This window comes from Rhea pennata, chromosome 1 (assembly GCF_028389875.1).
Source record: "Rhea pennata isolate bPtePen1 chromosome 1, bPtePen1.pri, whole genome shotgun sequence".
Lineage (NCBI taxonomy): Eukaryota > Metazoa > Chordata > Aves > Rheiformes > Rheidae > Rhea > Rhea pennata.
The window spans coordinates 87451375-87472060 of record NC_084663.1 but is presented as its reverse complement, the minus strand read 5'-3'; positions in this window follow the sequence as shown (position 1 = coordinate 87472060).

Here is a 20686-nt window from a genome sequence, read left to right as displayed (position 1 = left end):
ACAATTTCTAATAAAGCTAGAGGCTTTTATTAGCTAAGGCCAAATTTGTCTTTAGCCTCCCCCTAGTCCTAGGAATAGGCTGAATAAATGATTCACGTCACATAAGAAAACTCTTTTGTTTGTTAGAATTCTTCCTTGAATAGTTAAGTGTGTGACGAGGTGTGGTTGTTATTAAATGCAATACTATCAGCTGGCCTAAGGGAGAAAGGAATTCAGATGTACATGGCTCAGAGCAGTGTCTCTTGTCACAACACAGTACTCTGGCATTTATAATTCAGTTATATTCAGTTCAATAATTCAGTTATATCCCCTCATCTATCTTCCAGAAGTCTATGGAAAATAGGGAGCTGTTTGTTAGGATGAGAAAGGTTTCAAGCTACTCAAGCTATAGGGAATGGGACACCCACAGAGTGGTGTCATGCAGGACAGCTGTTCATCTGGTTTACTGAAGTGGTTTTACTGAAGAGTTGGGAATCCTGGCTCAGAACAACCATATGTGTGGCTAAGTTTGTGCTGGAGGTGGGATGGATCCTCCTGAGGAGGTAGGGCTGGAGCCTTAGTGAAAGCAGCCTTAAGATGTCCATAGTATCCTTCAAGGCTCTGCTGTCCTCTCTGCTGATGTCTTGTGCTGCTGCAGAAGTCTTACGTTGGGAGAGATCACAAGCCTTGACCTGACGACTCCCAAGCTGTCTGAATCCTTCACACCTCCTCAAAACCTTTTCTCTTGCTCAGCTGACATTGTTATAAATTTCCCTGCTATTTAATCTCAGCTCACCATGTTGCAGTTTAAATCAGTCATCACCAATTGCTGCGACCAACCAGATCAGTTACTTCCCTTCCAGCTTAGACTATTCTTGCAAATCACTACCACCTCCCATAAATATGGCTGTGAGGTTGCAAAGTGTCAGTTCTCCTTGGAAAGATGATTTATTTAAATAAGTGGAGAAAGGAGATTTGGACTATTTTTAGGCTTCTTTATTTGATGCTGTACAAAGATTTACTCACCATATTTTCCCAGTCAGCTGTGCTGTCTCTGACTTTTCACCCAGTGGGAGAGGTGTCCCCAAGTATGTTCCCACATGGCTCTTAGCAATAGCTTTCATTGTACAGTTTTATCATTATCCATTATTATTCATCATATGTTCTGCAGTAGAAACAGCGGACCTCCTGCAAATCTGAGATGGTCTCTTCAGGTAAGCGCAACATTTAAAATGACACTGACACAAAGAGTTTACAGTTCCATTTCTCCCATTTACTTCAACAGAAACAGCATTGAAAAACCCACCTAACAGATGAGAGGTCCAAAGTGAAAGTTGAAAAGTCTTGTTATTTAGAGTGGACAAGAATATTTGAATAGAACAGCTTTTTATTGACAAGTTACAATTTGCTGAAGGGTCTATTTTTAATGAAAAACTTCTGTTTGAAAGAAGAAGGATCTCTTCCACTCTAGAGTGAGAATGGCCTGACCTAAAATAGCCAAGAGCCTGGTGGCTCAGTTATTAACATTTAGGAAGAGTCAGGCCCAGGTACCTGAGTCAGACTTTAGCCTTAATCTTGAGCCTCCCACATGCTGGTGAATGATCTAAACTCTCTGTTACCAGCTATTCTGTCTGCTATCTCCGTCCTTTTGTGGGTAATTTTAAATGTTTTTAGGTGTGTCCCAATGCAAAAAGTACAACATATTTTAAATGTCAAAAATATTGGCAAGATGGAAAAGCCATTTCTCTCTCAGCTTCTCTCTCTTGCCACATTGCTATTGCCATGTTGCTATTATAGAGATGAAGTATGAAAAGCTTCAATGACTTTCCCAAGGTTAGTCAAAAAGTTGCCAGCAAACTGAGCTGAGACACCTCATAGTTGAGGTCTTCTTCCCGATCACAAGGCTATTTACCTCTGTGTTTTAGCTCTGACCTCAGAAAGCACAAGCCTGATCCTTTTCCTTCCTAGAAATCAACAAGAGTTTTCTGTGGACTAATAGAGCTAAGTCACAGGAGACTCTAGGTCACCTTACTCCATGTCAAGCCTCTCACCCCATGGAATCAAGGCATTATCCTTTCTCAAAAGAAGTTAAGGGCAAAAAGGCCCTGCAGGCTGGCATTCTTGGAGCTCCCTCCTGATATCTAAAAATAAGACTTCTCCTGATATAATTCAGTACCAATTAAGTTTTTGCTGTTCCTCCCACAGAGGGTTATCAGCATAGTTTACAAAGTGTCATCTTTTCACAACTGCTAGAGTTGGCTGTTTCCCATCTCACCCCCTCTGACACATTTACGTCTCCTCTTTATACTAACACACAGACACAAAACCTCCCTGGAGTATCGAGAATATTTTCAACCAAAGAGAAAAAAATCCCTTGCCAAGTTGTTCAGTAGCTGGAAATGACTTGTCACATCCACAGACGAGTAATTCTTTTTATTTTTAAATGACTAACCATGCTATGATTAATGGCTCACATAAATGGGCTCAAAATAAGTCTGGCACAAATATAGGGAAGGAGGAGGGTAGAAAGGATAAGGACTAGATGGATCTGCAGCAGGACATTGGTGGCATGAATGGCATAGCGGGCACAGAGGAAGGAAAAAATGTTTCATGCTATTTGTAGCTCAAAATTGCAGCTACAGATGGTGATGCTGCCATGTAGCAAGGGCTCAGGACATTGAGAAAAGAAAATCTGCACTGCACAGACTTTTCTCTCCCTGGATGCTGGAGTCCGCCTTGAAGCTTCACAGGGACCTTGCTCATTGCCCCTAGGTACATAAAGGCTAATAGGACCCTTGACTGAGTACTGAAGATATATCTATACCTCTTACAGTGTTCCTGCCCTATATTTTACAGTACAGTGCATTTTGTTGGTCCTCTTCCAGAGGCAATATTTTCCATTTTCTTTCGTCAGCTCTTATACTGTTTATTTTCAGTGTATTTTCTACCATGATACTTCTGAGTGGAAGAACCAGATAAGCAGTCTTGGCAAACAGGAAGCGTGTCCCTTCAGGACACTGTGAGAGGTACAAACTCATAGCTGATACTGTTTGCAGATAAGACGAAATTGGCAGCATGGTAAAGAAAGGGGAAGACCAGGAGCTCATTCATACTACCAGTGCAGTCTAAACCAGCTGGAAAAATAGGTCTATTTGAGCAGAAATATATTTGAATAAACCCCAAAGCCAGAGCTTGCAATATAGGGACAAAGAAGGTAAAGTGCTCTCAGCGTGGGGAAGCAAGAGACATGTCCTGAAAAGCTGAAGCTCTGGTAAGGTTGTAGAGGTATGCTGAGCAAGTAACTGAGGCTGAGCAGCAAGTCAGACCTTGTAAGAAGTGAATGAATAAAACAAGGAACTGAAAATGGACAATTCAGTTTGCTTATCAAGAAGCAGCTCACAGTTACAATCTGTTCCACAGGAAGAAAATCTCACATACATCCCTGTTCAGTATAACAGGGGAACGCAACAGATAGATGGAGGTGGAAGTCAGGTAGAGCTAGAAATCTAAGGAGGAAATTGGACCGGATAGTTCCTAGTATGCCCTTGATAATAGATTTGCTGAATCTACAAAGCCTTCTAAAACATGTGCTGCTTGCAGCTCCTGTGATTCAGCTATGTATCAGAGGTATCACCTCCTGCAGGTCTCCTTGCTGCTACTCAAAGTGGTGATATGGCTGTGGGCTGTAAAGCGTTGCAGACTAGGTTGACACTACCCATGTATTTCCTACAGAGACCAACACTCTCTCAGTTTGAGCAGTGTAGCAGTGAGAACTGTTGCCATTAAAGTCCAAAGCTGCTTTGCCATTCTTTTGTGTCAGAACCAATCGACAATTACTCAAGGTTTCTGAAATGAAAATAACAAGATTGTAATTTCATACTTTTCCCATGGTGAAATCTCACTAAAAACTGTAAGATGTTTGGATCTGATGCTTTCTGCACTTTTTCATATCTGATGGCACAGATTCTTGGGGATAGAACTCTGCTTTGGGGCATAAACTGAATTCTGGTCTCTAGGAAAGAGAAGTCTTTTTGAAAAACTAGGAAATAATTATTATGGGAGCCCAAAATGAAAAAATTCCCAGCTCCCACTAAGTGGAATCTTTCCCAGTGAACAGTGAAGATACAGAATGTATATACAGGTCTTTGCCAGCAATACATAAACACTTGATTTCTGCCACAATGCAACAGGAGAGCTCTGTCTCAGGGAAACAAATTTCCTCTTGTAAAATGGGAAGCCAGAAAACTGTGAAAGAATAATGAGATGTTTCCCGATTGCTGGGAGCATTACAGGATATAGTATAATAATAAAGTAATAGAGGACCTGTCAGTGTTGTGCACACATCAAGGCTGAGATGAAATGCATCATCTTTTCCTCCCAGTCTCTCTCCCTCTCTTCCTGAGAAACCATGAAAAATGACTTCCAGGGAGCTGAGCTTGCAGCATATAGATTCAGCCATAAAGGGATTAGAAATAAATGTTCTATGCATTCCTGTCTGACATGCTACTTGGGTATTATACATCAAACTGTAATTTATATATCACCAAGTGTATATTAAGTACATTAAGCTATATTTAAATGGTCTTGCTAATATTTATTTATTTGCTATAATATATTTATCTGTATATTTCTATTGCTATATGGAAATGGAGTATGTATTATAGAGGGTCAGATATTTCCCATGAATATGCTTTTTTCTGAATGGAAATACTCTCTATAAGAACTCTGAATTTCCCCATGGCATTTAGTTGGAGTTTTTACTCCCTATTGGGAAAAATAAAATGCTTTGTTTTGAATTAGCTCAGCCTAAATTGAAATACTTTGTTTGTCAAACTGAATTAAAACATTTCATGATGGGGCAGTTCAACTTTAATTTATGTCCGCAAGAGTTACTATGTGCCTTGTGGACATTGTAATTTATAGACATCATACTCCCATAATACATCATAATCGTCCCTCTTGTTAAATTTTTGCTATGTGCTCTAAAAGTCAAATGGCCACAAAGCATCACAGGACACTGTCTGGGAACTTCGTCAACAGAGAAACATGATGTATCACTCTCATGAGGCACTGCAGCAGTTCCAAGGGACACACAGCTTTATCGAACCACGCTGAAGTTAAACTTTTACTAAGAAAGGATAAATTTGCTTTCAGTAAAAATATTACTGTTTCGACATTTTCTCCAGATGTGGGTCCAAAACAAATGTTGATATCAGAACTTTCTGTAGAATAAAATGTATAAATTTTGACACCTTTACTGTCTAGTAAGTCCCACATTCAAGGTTTTAAATATATTTCCCTCTCCATAACACAGGAGCATGCAGTATAGTTTCTGCTGTAGCACAGCCACTAGTAACCTGCCATGTAGGTAGAAATATTTGCTGTGACTTGGGTCCAGAGCAGGAGAGGAATCTGGTGAATTTCAGTAAAAGCTTGAAACCGCCTCCTCTCCCCAAGGGCATGAGAAATGGTAGATCAGAGCCACTGAGGCATGGGCATAGATAGCTTGTGAAAGATGGTTTTAATGATGAAAAAAAGTGAATTGTATAACATTAAAGTTAACATTTCTATTTCAAAGGATTAGGAAAATCAGAGTAATGATTGGTTTACCGAATCTATGCTGGCTAGTTGCAGATGTACATTCCGGTAAGGTCTTTAATTACATCAGCACACAACGCATGACATAAAACTTGGAAAATATTTACATTACAGCTCTGGATTAAATTTATTCAGGCATAGAAATGTGACATATCTTGGGGTGATGCTGAAAGAAGGCAGAGACTGTTATGGAGTGGGTGCTCGGGTGATGATGGAGCATAGAGTTTGTTATGAACTGAATGTCAGAGTGCATGGCATAAAAACTTGAGGCAGTGCTGAAGAATCTTGACTCCAGTTGAAATTGCACGGAACTATAAGAAACCAGCTTGCAATTACCGGGGTTGGCATTCAGCACCACGTCTAATTCCTTCTCATTTATTAAAAGTGCTAAGGGAGATTTAGGATAAGATTTTCACAATGGCTTCCGCCAAGGTTTGCACTCCAGTCAGTGCTGCAAGAGATGACAGGCAAGAGTAGTCAGTGCTGCCAGTACCAGTGAGAATATGACAAGTTGTGGACACCACTTACAAAGGCTATTTTGAATAACAGTGAAAGAGTTAGATACCGTTTTTGTTCTGTTTAGAGGACTTCTCAGTTAAGTGGTTTTCTTTTTCGTAAGGCTGTCAAGGGAGAGGAGGATTGTCTCACAGAGGTGTGGAGATCCAGTCTTTGGATAAAACAAACGTAGGTTTATGTCCGATGCCTGTGTTAACGTTGCACCTTTTAGAAGAAAATGCTCACATTGGGCTATATACATTGTAGCCCAGGTTGAGAATACCTTAGCTGAGCCTCTGATTTCCCTCAGTTACATATGTCCTTGCGGGAACAGTCCTAACTGTGGTGAAGTTAACTATATGTAACTGAGAAATCAGTCAGATCAGTTGTTCCACCAACATCTCCCTGAGGTTTTCTCTGAGGCAGCAGGCCTATGCTTATAAGATCTTACAGTTTTGACAGCAGAAGCAGTGAGATTTGCTATATCAAAATCAGTGGGAACTGTGCATGGCCTTCAAGCCAGTAAGAGGACAGAGCCTTATCTGTGCTGTTCTTTACCTGGACTTAAAATACCAACTGCTCTCTCTTTCTCTCTGGATACTGGCCATGCCCTCACCAAGGTTATGAGGACACCAGACTCAAGACAGCTGAAGCCCATGCAGTGCCATTGCTTCTTTCTCTGCTGAGGTACTCAGAGCACCCCACATAGACCCCCTCATTCAAGCCTTTGCCCTCAATCTCAAAGCCTTGGCAGGTCTCAACCTGTATTTATTTAAAAGACTGTCTTTGTATAGTAACATACAATACTCTTGGAAGCCAGAAGTGAAAACTACAGTTATCTTCTGAGGTAGGAGGGGGAAGCGGAAAGAGGGACAGTGTTGTTGCCTACCATAAAGCCTAAGACAACCAGGTTAGTGCAGGCACTCAATTTGGTTACTGGAAACTGTTGCAGATCCTGCCTCTGTGTCTCTCTGTCCCTCTTTTACTGGGGCTGTATGAAGCTGCAATATGGATGGGAGGCAAGGCTGAACAACTGTGTGATATTTCTTGGGTGGAACTGCTTGTGGGTATCATGAATGGAGAGGCAGTTTGAAATTAAGGGGCCATTTGCTAATCAACTATGTATCCCCTCAGGCATAATTCTGACTGATGCTGTGTGTTAATCATTTCACTACTATCAACTTGAAAAAGAACTGGAAATGTCACAGTATCCCCCAAAGGTTGGCATATAGGGTGGTTGTGTGTGTATGGTCTGGACTGGGAGGTGATAAAGTTGTAGAAATTGGAAGGTGAAGTCATTAAAAGGTGTGGTGGAAAAGGGAAGTTCATTTCCTTTTTCTGCGGAGAATCACACTTTCAAAAGTGTGAAAAACCTTGTTTTATTTGACTAGGACTGGGAGATACAGACTATGAAACAAAACTTTCTTTTTTCCCCTCTCCAAAGAATGTGTTTGCCTTCTGAGCTAAGGTGATGGGTGGAAGGAGAACAAGGAAAAGAGGCTTCCCATTTTTTCATTGTCTGCTCAACAAAGCAATAGAGCAGCTTGGGAGCCACCATTAGGGGTCCCCAATTCTGCACCCATTTTTGGCACACACTGATCAGAAGGAACAGCTGCAACATAGGCACTGATGCCCAAACAACATCAATTAAGAGAGCTGGAAAACTGCTCTGGACATATTCCATACACGCTACCAGTGCAAAAGGGGATCATGGAGGGTGATAGCACAGAAACCCAGTAAGTCAGCTGTATCTCAGTCTTTTCCTCTTGTATTACATCATGAAGAAACAAACAGGGAAAAAAATCTGTCCTAGCATCAGAAATGATTGCACAGAAATCTCCCTTCTCCTTCTCAAATTGTTATCACTCTGTAGTAGTCATGGGATGCAGTAGGTCTGGATTTTACATTTTAATAGTTACTTTGTATTTTATAGACTTGGAAATGGCAGAAAAGAACACCGATTACACAGATCCTCTTTTATATGTCAAAGTTTGTTCATGAACTCGCACCAACTGGCTCCATGTGTTGCTGTATTTGGCATCTCCACAGAGGAGGAGGAATCTCCCTTCAGTCCTCTGCCAGGAGGTGACCTCCATTCTTGAGAAACACAGGGATTAGCTGAGCTAGGAGAACATGTGCATAATGCTGCTGGGGAGAATGGAAAGTGCTGCATGGCTTCAGCGGAGTCTTATTACATGCACAGCACTGACAACTGCAAAAAGAAAGGAAGAGGCTGAAAGAGCGTAAGAGGGACTGGAGCATACAGGGCAGTGTCACGATTGCTTCATGGTTAAAAAAGGCACTGCCTTTTCTGCTAGATCCTCTCAAAGAATTCTACAGATGCTCCAATTGCTCCACAATTTTGCATAGTTGCTATGAAAAAGGCAATTTTAAAGATACTTTCAACAACTTCTAATTAGCAGTATTTTAAAGAAGGAGTATTAAAAATACAGACTTCCATATTCAGTTAGTTGAGTGTTGATACATACCACCCCATGGGCCTTGGTCTTCTGATTTTTACAAGAGAATGCTCTGTCTTCTCTACGTCTACTTGTTGAGGAAGAGGCCATGTCTCACAGGGGCCATCTGGAGTGTTTCATGACATAGAGCCCAAAGCCTGGCACTGCAACAGTAACAGGAATGACTCAGATCTTCTGATCTTTCAGTGAGAAAAGCTATCTTCACCAAACTTAGCAAATAGATCCCTGAGGTTTACTGAGGATGGAAGAGAAGCCAGCCGGGGCAGATACTTACATACTTGGTGTTAAAAGAGCGTTAACAAGCTCAACTCACCTTTCTTGCGCTTGCTATTTCCTAAACATGTTAGTAAAAAAGTTGATTTAAATTAAAGGAAGCAAATTATTATTATTTTTCAAGTGACTGACATACAGAACTGGTCTCCTAGGTTTATGAATAATGTCTTATCAGTGGGGAAAAGAAATAAAAAGAAAAAAGACAATGAGAAAATAAAGTTTACTATACTGATAAACAGGCAAAATCTGTTGATGTCAGATACAGTTTATATAGAAGCATACATACACACACAAATGCACACACACACACACACACACACACACACACACACACTTTAGCACATCTGGAAGATATGAATTTTGGATTATACAGAAAAGCTATAAAATTTCAGACAGCCAGGTTGTTTTAACAAATCTGAGAATTCCTATGCAGATAAACTTATTATTTATGATGCTAATGCAGAATACCCACATACTGTGTCAGGTGATTCTAAGTGGAATAGAGAAGGGAAGGGAAGGGAAGGGAAGGGAAGGGAAGGGAAGGGAAGGGAAGGGAAGGGAAGAAAAAAATTATCTGTGATTAACAGAAGATGAAAGACAGCTCACCCTGATGTGCTGCTGAAGATGTACTTCTCAGAATGTGGGCTTTCCTTGGAGAATGTTTAACCACGTAGCTGTGATTTTGCACAGAAAAGACCATCGTTAGAAGAATCTGAGTCAAAATGGTCATGACCAGACACCAAAATGTGGAGAGCTCCAAAGACTAAAAACATCATCCTCTGAAAAGGAGACAAGAGTCTATGCAATTGCTGAAGCACAGATCTTGGAGACTATCCCAAAAATAGATGTATTGCATTAGGGTAGTGTACTTGAAGACGTGGCACAGTACAGCAGTAGCCGAGAAAGAAATAAAATTGTAACTATGAAAGCTTAAAAATCTTGAAGTGAGAAGATATGCCTAACTTCGAGTCAGAGGGGTTTTTTTTAAGTGGATCAGTAAGCTTTTTGAAGTATTGGAATTAAATTTTCAAGGTTGGAGGAATTGGAAGAATTCCAGTAAAATATTAAGAAGTTAGTCTAACTGACATTTTAAAGTGATAAATGGCGTAACAAGGAAAGTTATAGGTCGGTTAACATGATACTGATGCTGGAAAAAAAATAACAGGACTCAGTCAATAAACAGTTAAACTACAGAAATCTAATGAGTATTAGCCATTGAAGCTAAATGAAAAAGGGATTCTATTAAAATAACTTGACATTGATTTTTGAAATAATGGTGTTCCTGGCTGACAAACCTAATCCTGTTAATGTATGGCTCAATCTCTGTAAAATGTGATTTATAAATGCTTTGCATTCTGATTAAAAACTAGGACTGTGGCCAGACACTTGCACATTTAAACAAATTACAAACCAGTTAAATGACTGAAAACTGGTTTTGTTAATGAAGAATCTTTAGTGAAAGGGTATGTGTTTCTAATGAGGTCCCACAGATGTCTGCTTTTGGTCCAGTGTTGTTGAATACTTTTACTGATGATAAGAGAGCAAGTACAAAAAGAATTTCTAATTAAGTCAGCTGATGGTACAAGTTTTATGTATAGTAAGTGGAGATGGAAGCATCTGATGAATGCAAAGAAAACTAGGCTTTTGTTTATTTCTTTCAAAACATGTATGTGTGAACATACATAAGTATGAACATATATGTGAATATATTCAAATATACAACACATTAACAGATATAGGAATGAAAAATGCAGATGATGTTTACAAGATGGAAGCTGTAAGCTTTTATGCAGACAAGCTACATGGTGTATGCATGTGTGAGCTTGCCATGGACATAGATGGAAAATAGTAATCCTGCTCCGTTCCTTTCTCAGCATTACTATGCTCATTCCTCATGTCCTCATTCTCAAAATATATATATATATATGAAAAGAGGTTTTGATGAGTGAGGAGACGGAAATTCCACCAAGTGAGAAGATCTGCCCCTGAGGTAATGCATTCAGGGAGGCCAGAACGGAGATAATGGGTACCCTGGTCTTTCTGAGAAACAGTTTAGGGTAGCATCACCATAATTCCTGAGAAGAACACATGTGACGGGGCTCATCACCTATAGCAGAATAGATAAAGACTCTTAGATTTAGTGTTAGATTTACTGTTGGGAACACTGAAGCAAAGTGGGCATCAGATTTACAAAACAAAAAGATGCTTTTCTAAGCTCAAATTATTTGTCACTGAGCCTGTCAGTTCAGCAACTGCTATCCATTGCTTTGTTTAGCAAGGAAATGGATAGCCCCATCAATCTGGCTTTGAAAACTTTTATTTCACTCAGCCTGCTTAGAGCATCTATCTTTACTCCTTCCCTGGGCTCAGAATTTAAAGGCTGAGAGAAGTGAGCAAGTTGAAAAGCTGTTTGCTTCAAGGAGCCCAGCTGAAGGAGTACAGCCTCTGTTCTGCAGGCAGCTGTGGTAATTGGTACCCCTCATGGAGCTGATACAGGCCTCTATGGATGGGATGGCAGCTAGGGGGAAGAATGTTATCCTTGTCATTGCACAAGCTTAGACTAGCTGCATTCATAATGTTGGGGGATATTAGAGAACATTAATCCATAGTGTATTCTTATTAAGCAGTCTTTAATGAGGAAGATGCTGGCTATATAGTCACTATTACTCTTTCATACAGGAAATAAAGACTTGGACCATAAAGGCTGGAAGTACTTCAAGGTGTTGGAACTGATGGGCATTTTGCTCTCTTTCTCAGATGGATGATGACTTTAGATCATCAGCTGTGCTGAAGCAAGCAATCTACTGGTTTGAAAAGGGTTTGGGCCTTCTGTAAAGGCCCTTGGTTCTGCAGGTCCCCTTTGTGAACACAGAGTGGCCTGGCAGTGCTGACCTTCAGGGTACAATGTGAAGATCAGCTATGTTCTGAGGTTTCTTCTCAGCCATTCAGGGTTGTAGTTTAGGGAAGTGACATTGTTCATCACTCCTGTTTTGTGGCTGGAGCTGGTATGCAGGGTAATCTAGCTACTTTATAAAGTATTTTAACTGTAATTTGCAATTTGCATAAATGCTGGGTGTTTCAAACAGGCTGACTACAACCCAGAACAGGTATACATGGATGAATCATTTCCCCAGCTCTTGAGGATGCAATGACACTACCCTCAGGAAGGAAGGGAGCACATCCTACTTCTTCATCCTATCACTGACTGCATAAAAGCCAACCTTAACACAGATATATTGAGCTCTATTTGCCCTAGGAAGTTGACTTAATGTCCTACTAGAGCTTTATTTATAAAGAATATTTTCAGACTCAAACATAGTGTTAGCAAAGGCAAGACAGCTTGGTTGTTGGTGGGAATTTATGCTGCCATGGGCTTTTAGGAAGGAGAAAGCAATCTTTGTTCAATAACCTGACAGGAAGCACCACATTTTGAAAGTGATCTTGACCTGCCCTTGAAGCTTGCACCTGCTATTCTACAAGCATAGTATTGCTGGGGGAGGGAGGAGAATTGCTATTTTCCATCCCTATAATTTGATTTTGCAGGCAGAGATAACAGCCAGGCCCTTAATGCATATCAATGGCAAGTTCACACACACATACCCTGTATAGCTTGTCTGCACACAAGCTTACAACGTTTGAATTTTGCAGTATTTGGGCATGTGATACCAAAATACATCACCCCATATTTGCACGTGGTTCAGAGGGGCAAGTGAAAATTCACAAGTTGTTTTTGAAATTTCTTTTAATGTTTGCATTTCATTCTGTCAGATTAACAATTTGAGAATTTGTTGCTAATGGCACAGCTAGCAAAACAGCAGATCTACATCCAGTAGGATCCTTTGAATTGCATACTGTTATGTGGGCTGCAGCCACACAGATGGAGCTGCCCAGGTAAAGAAAAACTCCAAGTAACTTCTGGGAAAGAGCTTGCATCAGGCAGCCCAAATGATTTTAAGAATGACAGACCTCTAGATGAGTGAAGAGACCAAATCTATTCAGTATAGAAGAGAGACATAGAAGAGGGGAAATGATAACAATGTGCTAAATAATAAGAGTGTCTTTTTCTTTATACAAGAAAAAGAGCATCACTGAATTTGAATGGCTGCATCAAATTAAAAACTTATCTAAGTTTTTTTTTACATGGTTCATAATGAATCCATAGAAGTCACTATAACAAGAGATGATTGGGCCAATAATGAAATAGGATTCAAAGGTGTCTGGACACCAATATGGTGAATGAGAATAATTAAGTTACAGTAGAGAATAATCTTATTTAAATGAATACTATGAACACACTTTCTTCTGTTGGCAGAAATTGTGAAAAAAGTCTTCCCATTGTTTAATTTGACAGACAAACACAATTTCTTCTGAAGACATTGCTATAAAGAGGACTCTAGGACACGTTTCAGTCCTATCTAGGCAGGTATGACAATTGTCAAGTCCCTTTAGAAGTAACTAAAGGAGAAACAAAGTTTTTAACATGAAACAGCCAAGTCCAATTTCATGGGTCTTCAAGATACTCTTTTCCAAGATCCTATTTTGCAAACAAGCAGAATCTTTGATTCTTCTGCTTCAATCCTATTTTGGGTGTGTCATCATATGAAAATACCACCCCAAACCTTCAAGACTGAACATGATCCATGTAAGCTGTGTTTGTCATTCCATACTAAATCCTACAACCTTCCTGCCTTCACATAGTTCTTATCAGCCTTTTTGTGGCATGACTCAGATGTTGATATTGTTGAATAACTTCTTCAGGCCTTCTCTGAGATTAGAGTGTATCTTCTTCAAAACATGCACAACTGCATCCAATACCTCATCTACCCTTTTGAGTCTATATCAAATAGCAAAGCTTTTTTTGAAAAGATCTTGTCATAGAAACAGTAGTTAAAAACACATATACTGTAGCTAAAAACACTTGTAAGAGCCCTCATACTTTGAAAATGCCTGTGAGAGTAACATTAGACATCTAGTTGCAGAATGAGCAACACAAGGAAGATATCTTAGAGACTCACAAAAGTCTTCTATTCCTAGATATTGTTAGTTAGTGTGATTTTTTTCCTAGAGAGAAGTGGTGAAAGACCAACCTATCAGTTTTAGACTTTCTTGTCTTCCTGTAGACTTCTCTGCCATCAAACAGACTTTTCATTAGCAGTAAACATATTTAGATCTCTTAGATGTCAGAGATAGCTAGAACTTTTGATGTGATTTAAACCTATTGCATGTTACATACCAGTGTAGTGTCTGCTTAATACTGTGGCCTTATCGAGCCTGTTGAACATCCACATTCTCTGGAGGCTCGGGATGGTAGAGAAACATATGTGGGCATCTTTTCTGAGTGACCTGCCAGCTCAAGCATAAAAATCAAACCACATTAAAGAGTTGGTACTGCTGATACACACCTGTGTATTATATCCAAGTTCAGAGGATATCTTTGAGCCAGCTATTTATGAAAGATGCCATATCAAGTGTGCAATGATGGGCCTCTCTAAAGCTGAAAATCTGATAAGTTACGGCACTCTCATTGTAAACTCTGCAGAGTGACATGTTTGAAAAGGATAAACCAAGGTCACCAGAAATGCTAACAGAGCTGTGCAACAAAAAGGACTCCATATTAATTCTGCTGAAAACAGGAGAGTTTTTTTTGCAAAAGTCAGTAGATTAAATCAGCTCAACTGTTTATGGGGTGATAGATCAGACTATCACATGATAGACTGCGCTCAGCAATATCATTAACAGAGAGATGAGCATCTCGGTATTTGGAAAGTAAAAATAAACTATGATGAACTCTAATGGATTGTAACTAACCTTTATCTTTATTAGTGTTAACAAACAAAGTAAATGCAAACACGATAGCAATATACAGCACAATGTGTACCTTGTTTTACACTATCTTAACACAAAGTGAGTTTCAGCACAGTCTCTTGCATAGAATACTATTGGCTATCAGAAGGAGGAAGAAATTAAATGTGATAAGAAGTCTTTCCTGTGAGATAGAGCAAGCCAGAGAGCCTTATGAAAATGCTCCAAGCTTCAGGCAACCGCCTGTGGAATAGGAAGAGAAAACTACTCTAAGAGCAGGAAGGAAACAGTCTGATGCAAGGTAGGCAGGAAACCGTTTAGTGTAAGCAGCTTTGCCAAGTCTGGCAACAGTTTCAGAATAAGTTTGGAAGTGGAGTAAAATGAATAAGGACACTAACGTGTTTTTCTAGTGCCCCTGTTGGTTGTCCCAATCCTTTTTACGTTCTAGTAGATTGGAGGTGATGTTCCATGGATATCAGAAATTGGAGAATTGAGGAAGAAAAATAGTTTGGAAGTGAGAAGGACTAATAGCATCCTAAGAGATCATTCCTATAGAATATGACTACTTGAACAAAATGGCAGGTATGTATATCTGCTTCCAAGATCTGCTCTCAGACTGCACAGTGTGTCATACAACACACCATGGCAGCAGAACAAAGGTTCAGTTTCATTCCTGTAGGCCTTAGGTCACTGAGACACAATGTGTTGCCCTTGGGTTTCACATGCACACAAATCTCTCCAGATTTCTTGTGGACCTGTGCAGCTTTTATGGTTGTGTTGGTTCCAATACGGCAGCATCCTGGAGTCATTTTACAGTGTTCAGGCACTTGGACCTGTAGGGTTAATGAAGCATATAGCTTTAGGAGGTTAAAGGAAAAGTAGGATTTCTTGGTGACAAAGCTGCAGTAGGAAAGGCTACTCCCCATGAGACTGACTTGCTGAATGGTCTAATTCTAGCATCCTAAAAGTATGCAACTGCATGGTGTACCCCAGATTAATCGTGGAAATTTGAGACTGTAAATGGCAAGAACAGGGTTTCTTTCCTTAACAGTGCATAAGCAACTATGCTTTACCCTACACTTATTTGATGGAGTTGACTTCATGGCATCAAGACAGCAGCCAATGGTCTGAGAAAATCTGGTGAAGACTAGTTGCATTATGTTAGCTGATGTGATCATTTGGGTGGCCATGGCCAATACAAGGGCTATAGGGCCAGCAGTTAACTTACAACAGTGCATTTTCTGTCATGACTTGTGAATACATTCTGCTCCCTCTTCTCAGCTTTCTGGTAACCCTATAAACATTGAAAACTTCCCAGGTGGCTGAAATTCATTCCATGAGGACAACTGAGCAGTGGGTACAAACTGCTCAGAGAGGCTGTGCAGTCTCCATCCTTAGAGATTTTCAAAACTTTGCTGGAACAAGCCTTGAGTAAACTGGTTTGATCTCAAAGCGGACTCTGCTCTGAGGAGGATTTTGGGCTAGAGACCTTCTGAAGTTCTTTCCAACCTGAAACATTCTAAGTCATGGGCAGATCTTGACTGAGCAGTCCCAGTTTGCCATCTTCCAGCAGCTGGTTTCCATGGCTACAGCCTGATTGCCTAACTAGATGAGAGTTGGTGTTCATAACCCCTTGTCCAGCCTGATTTTCTTTGGAACGAGGGAGATACGGTGTGCTCCAATAGGTCTTCCAGTCTGCATAGCATGAGGAGTTTCTCTGGGGGACAAGCATCTGGAAGTCCTCAAAGGATCTTTAAGAAGACCTAGTGAGCAGTCACTGCCTGCTCTGTGCAGCTCACTGCTAACTCTACAACTGGCTTGAGTAATGGTCATTTGCAGAGGCCTGAATCTGTCATTCTCATAATTACCAGGTCCCCTGGCAGTTCAGCCTGCAGGGCACCTGGGGACCAGCCTCCATTGATTTGCCAGCAGCAGTACACTGGGGGCCCTCCAGTGAACGCAGTTGCTACCTGTGAAAGCTTGTGAGGGTTAGGAAGGCCTCATATGTCAAGGGGAACAAAAAATGCTCTGAAGTTTCATCCAAATGAAGCTCTCAGGCATCCAAGGCTTATCTCTAAAGTATTTTCTTTTGCTCTGAACACCCATACCCTGGCTACCTCCCATCCTCTGGCTGCTGAGTTCCAACACTCCCGTGCAAAGCTGCAGCCCATTTAAATCAATTCTGACACCCAACACCTCTCTGTTTTCTCAGCCTGCCTGCACCAAATATTTCCCTACAGCCTTGACAGAACGGGTATTCACAGGGCAGCTCCAGAATAACAAGTTTCCATTTTTGAGGCAGTTGTATGGGGAGCTTTGTGGTGTGGCAGCTGGCCAACGGGTGATCATTTAGCCAGGGGAGCTCACTACTGGGTAGTTAATTTGACATGCAGAACAGAGTGGTTAGACTCTCTCCAAAGTCCAGTCAGACACTTCTAGGTTCCCAGTATTAAATTATACCTGACATGTAACTTCAAACTAAAGGCGCTTGAGTGCAAACCTTGTCCTCAGTGAGAGTGATCAGCGGCCACGCATTCACTTTGACACAATCAATCTTCCATTAGCTGCTTTAAAGAGATGTGTGATTTGCACAGAGCTCTCACCTCCGCATTGCTAGGTTGCACCAAAAAAAAGATGGAGACATAGTGGTGACAAATAGAGAGCCCTTGATGAACCCATGTGTGTGAGGCTGTGAATAGCAAGACCTCATTCAGTGTTAACAGTCCAGGCTTCTGAATGCATCCTTTTTATATGAATTATGGCTAGTATAAGAATAAGAGCATCACTTCATAGATGGATTCCCTCTTTATACATACGCTTTCTCCATCTTGTTCGGTCTTGGACTGAATAGTCATTATCACCACATGGTAGCTATCAGGGGCTGGCTGACATGTTATAAAAGCCTAATGTAGCCAATACGCATTGGAGTCCTAGCCAACATCTGCATTATTTGCCAGAACACTTTTAGATAGACTGCTCTGGGGGTTTTTGTATCACTGGCAAGAAGTAAACTAGGGGAAATCTGGAAAACATTTCTCAAAAAAAGAAAAAAAAGTCTAGAAGCAGATAGATGGTACTGAAATTCTGATTGTTTATTCAAATGGATATGGAATTCAGGAGTCTTTTAGACTCTGTCACCAGTATTTCACATTTCCTGATTGTGTTAACATTTGCACTGCTGCTTTAGTGATTGGTTCTTTTTTCCTCTACAAATCATTGGCCAGTCATCTTGCCCAGTGACTGTCCTGTGGTGTTGCTGTCTCTCTATCTAAGGAAACAGAAGGAGAATTGCACCTACTAGACTCTGCTACTTTGAACTCAGGGAAAAATATTTAGCATATTCACAAAAGATCTATCCTCCCATTTCTTTTGGCACTGACGTTTCCAGTTTCAGTCTTGTCTCCAAATTGCACATAGCATCCCCAGGTCTTTAGAGAGCTCTTCCTATCTGATTAGGCACTCATATATCAGGATGACAACTGGAACACAAACCAAAATAGCCATAAAGGAAGCAGAACAGTCCCTCTGGTATGGATTTCTATTGTCATTTATATACCCCTCTCACACAGAACAAGTTGTGAGAAATATTACAAAATGACTACTTCGCCCCTGTGATGGCAAGTGAAAAAATGCACTCTGCATAAATGTAGTTGAAATCTACCATACCCATTTGCCAGACAATTCTGATATTTCAAAATATTTTTCATACTGATAGGCAGATAACAAAACTATTGAGCTTTTTCGTGTTGTCAGAATTACTGAGACATCTTGACTGGCTTTATTTAACAATTCTCACTGAAATAAGTTTTTCAATAAACTCAAACCAGAACGGAAACTGAATTGGAATGTTTCCTCTACAAAGGCCAGTTCAGAATTTCTGTGGGTCTCTAGGAGTAGTGACAGACCACCTGGTGTCCTCTGTGTCTCCTGTCTCCTCTGAGGATGAAGATCTGGGTTGAGATTCTTCATGCTGCTGCTATACTGTGATTCTCCCAGGCTTTTTATTTGGTTGAAAAAATGCTTCATCAACTTGAATTGCTTCTCGTAGTTTTGGGGATATTTGCATTTTCTCCCCCACCAAATATTGTCTCAAGTGTTGTCTCTTGCTTTTGTGGGAAAGCTGATATAAAATCCCTTTAGCCAGTTGTGGGGAAATAAAGTATATTTATCCTTTAAAACCCTGTAATCAGATAGCTCTCAATGAGAAATATGAGCATGGGACTCCTTTGCTTCCTGTCTGATATAAAATAGTTGAATATATATATATTTCCCCACTTACATTAGAAATTTACAGAAGAAAATCATATCTTTACATATTTTACCTGGGAAGACCGATAGACTACTGGAGAATTAGTCAAACTGTGCCTCTGCATGTACACAAAGGACTTGAGGAAATGGGAATGAAAGAAACTTTTAGTCAGACTGCTAAAAATATCACAGGGCAGAATAAAAAGAGGAAGGAGGGAGGGAAATGTTTAAGTCTCAAGGGTAATAGGATGTAAGAATGATGGTGCATCTGCAGTACAAGTAGTAAATACATGTATTTTGCTAAAAGAGTCTCAAGTGCTGTGCTGGGAATTCCCACAACTCAGACCTTCTTGGCCAAAGTGCACATACTCAGCCTCATGGTATCCTGTGATTTTGAACATTTTTGTTGTCTGCCCCCTGAACCATGAACTCTACAGCCCCTGGTTTGTGCAGCCACACTTATGGCATGCTTTATGAGGAATATTGGAGCAGACCCTCAACCCTTTATATGTGCTTCCCGTGGGCACTTTAGAACTTTATTACAATGCTGTGATTACAACTGCATTAGTTTGGGGCTAGTGTCTCTTACTGTCACAGTGATGCTATTTAGGAACCAGCCCTTTCTTCTTGTCTCAGACATTTGAATTGTCCCCCTCAGCTCTCTCTGTTCACTTCCACAGAGAATATTTCACACTTTAGGATCTCCCATCTACTCTGAAGTCTGAATAGAAATGGATTTCCTAGCAGGACACAGTTAACATCAGTTGGTGACAGAGCTCTACCTGTGAGGTAGGTAAGAGTGAGAAGGTGACCTCTGGAAGCAGCAACTTTGTTCATCCCTTGTTTCAAGCTAGGGTGGCAGCTGAAAGAAACATGAGAATGAATCTGTCTTACTCTGTATCATCTTCTCTTAGGATGTAAATTAAATACCAATGCTAGTGGAGTTGTGCTTTTGACTTGCAGGGAAACTGTGCTACTGCGTTTTACAAGGCCTGAAAAAAATTTGTTTAAGCCATTAGAAAATCCAGGAGGGAAACGGGAGGTACCTGTGCCCTTAATGACCATCTGGAAGTGCCACGTAGGTTCCCTGCTGAGTGTTAAGAAAATGCACACGAGGGTCACACTGAATGGGAGCTGAGGAGCTGAGGAGTGCTGTGCTGACATGGCCCTTACCCTGCATGGCTGGAGGCATTCGACACCTATGCTTAAACCTTTTGTTCCAAGCACACTTGCAGATCATGTTTCTGGGAAGTTACTTTATCACTGGCAAATAGGAGGGAACATGGTACCAAGGGATACAATTCTGGTATATTTCTCTGTGTTTTTAATACCAGTCAATATGTATAAGTCTGTTAAATTGTAGGAGGAAAAAGAATGGAGTGCAGAGGTTAGTAAAAAAGTTAGTATTCAGATGGCTGTGTGCATTTTCAGATAAAGTGCTCTTAATGTGAGATTTTTGGAGCTCACTGTACTCAGTGTTTCCTATTACGTCATGATCTACCACTTTTCTTTTCCTCCTGATTAGTTTAATTTGAACATTAATGTTCGCACCTTACCCTCCACCAGTCCCTTGTCCACAGGGAATAGGGAGAGGACATGCATCTGAGTGCAAACCAGCTATGGCTGATGCCATAAATCAGAGGGATTTTAGAATCTGATGACAAACCAAATTCCTGTCAGAAAAGAGCAGAGCTGACCCCTCCCCAACTGTCATCGTAGCAGGGCCATAAAAATCACAGCTGTCACCTAAGCACGCTGGGCCTCTGGGGGACATACCATCCTGGGGACTCATCTGCTGTGTCCGTGGCCAA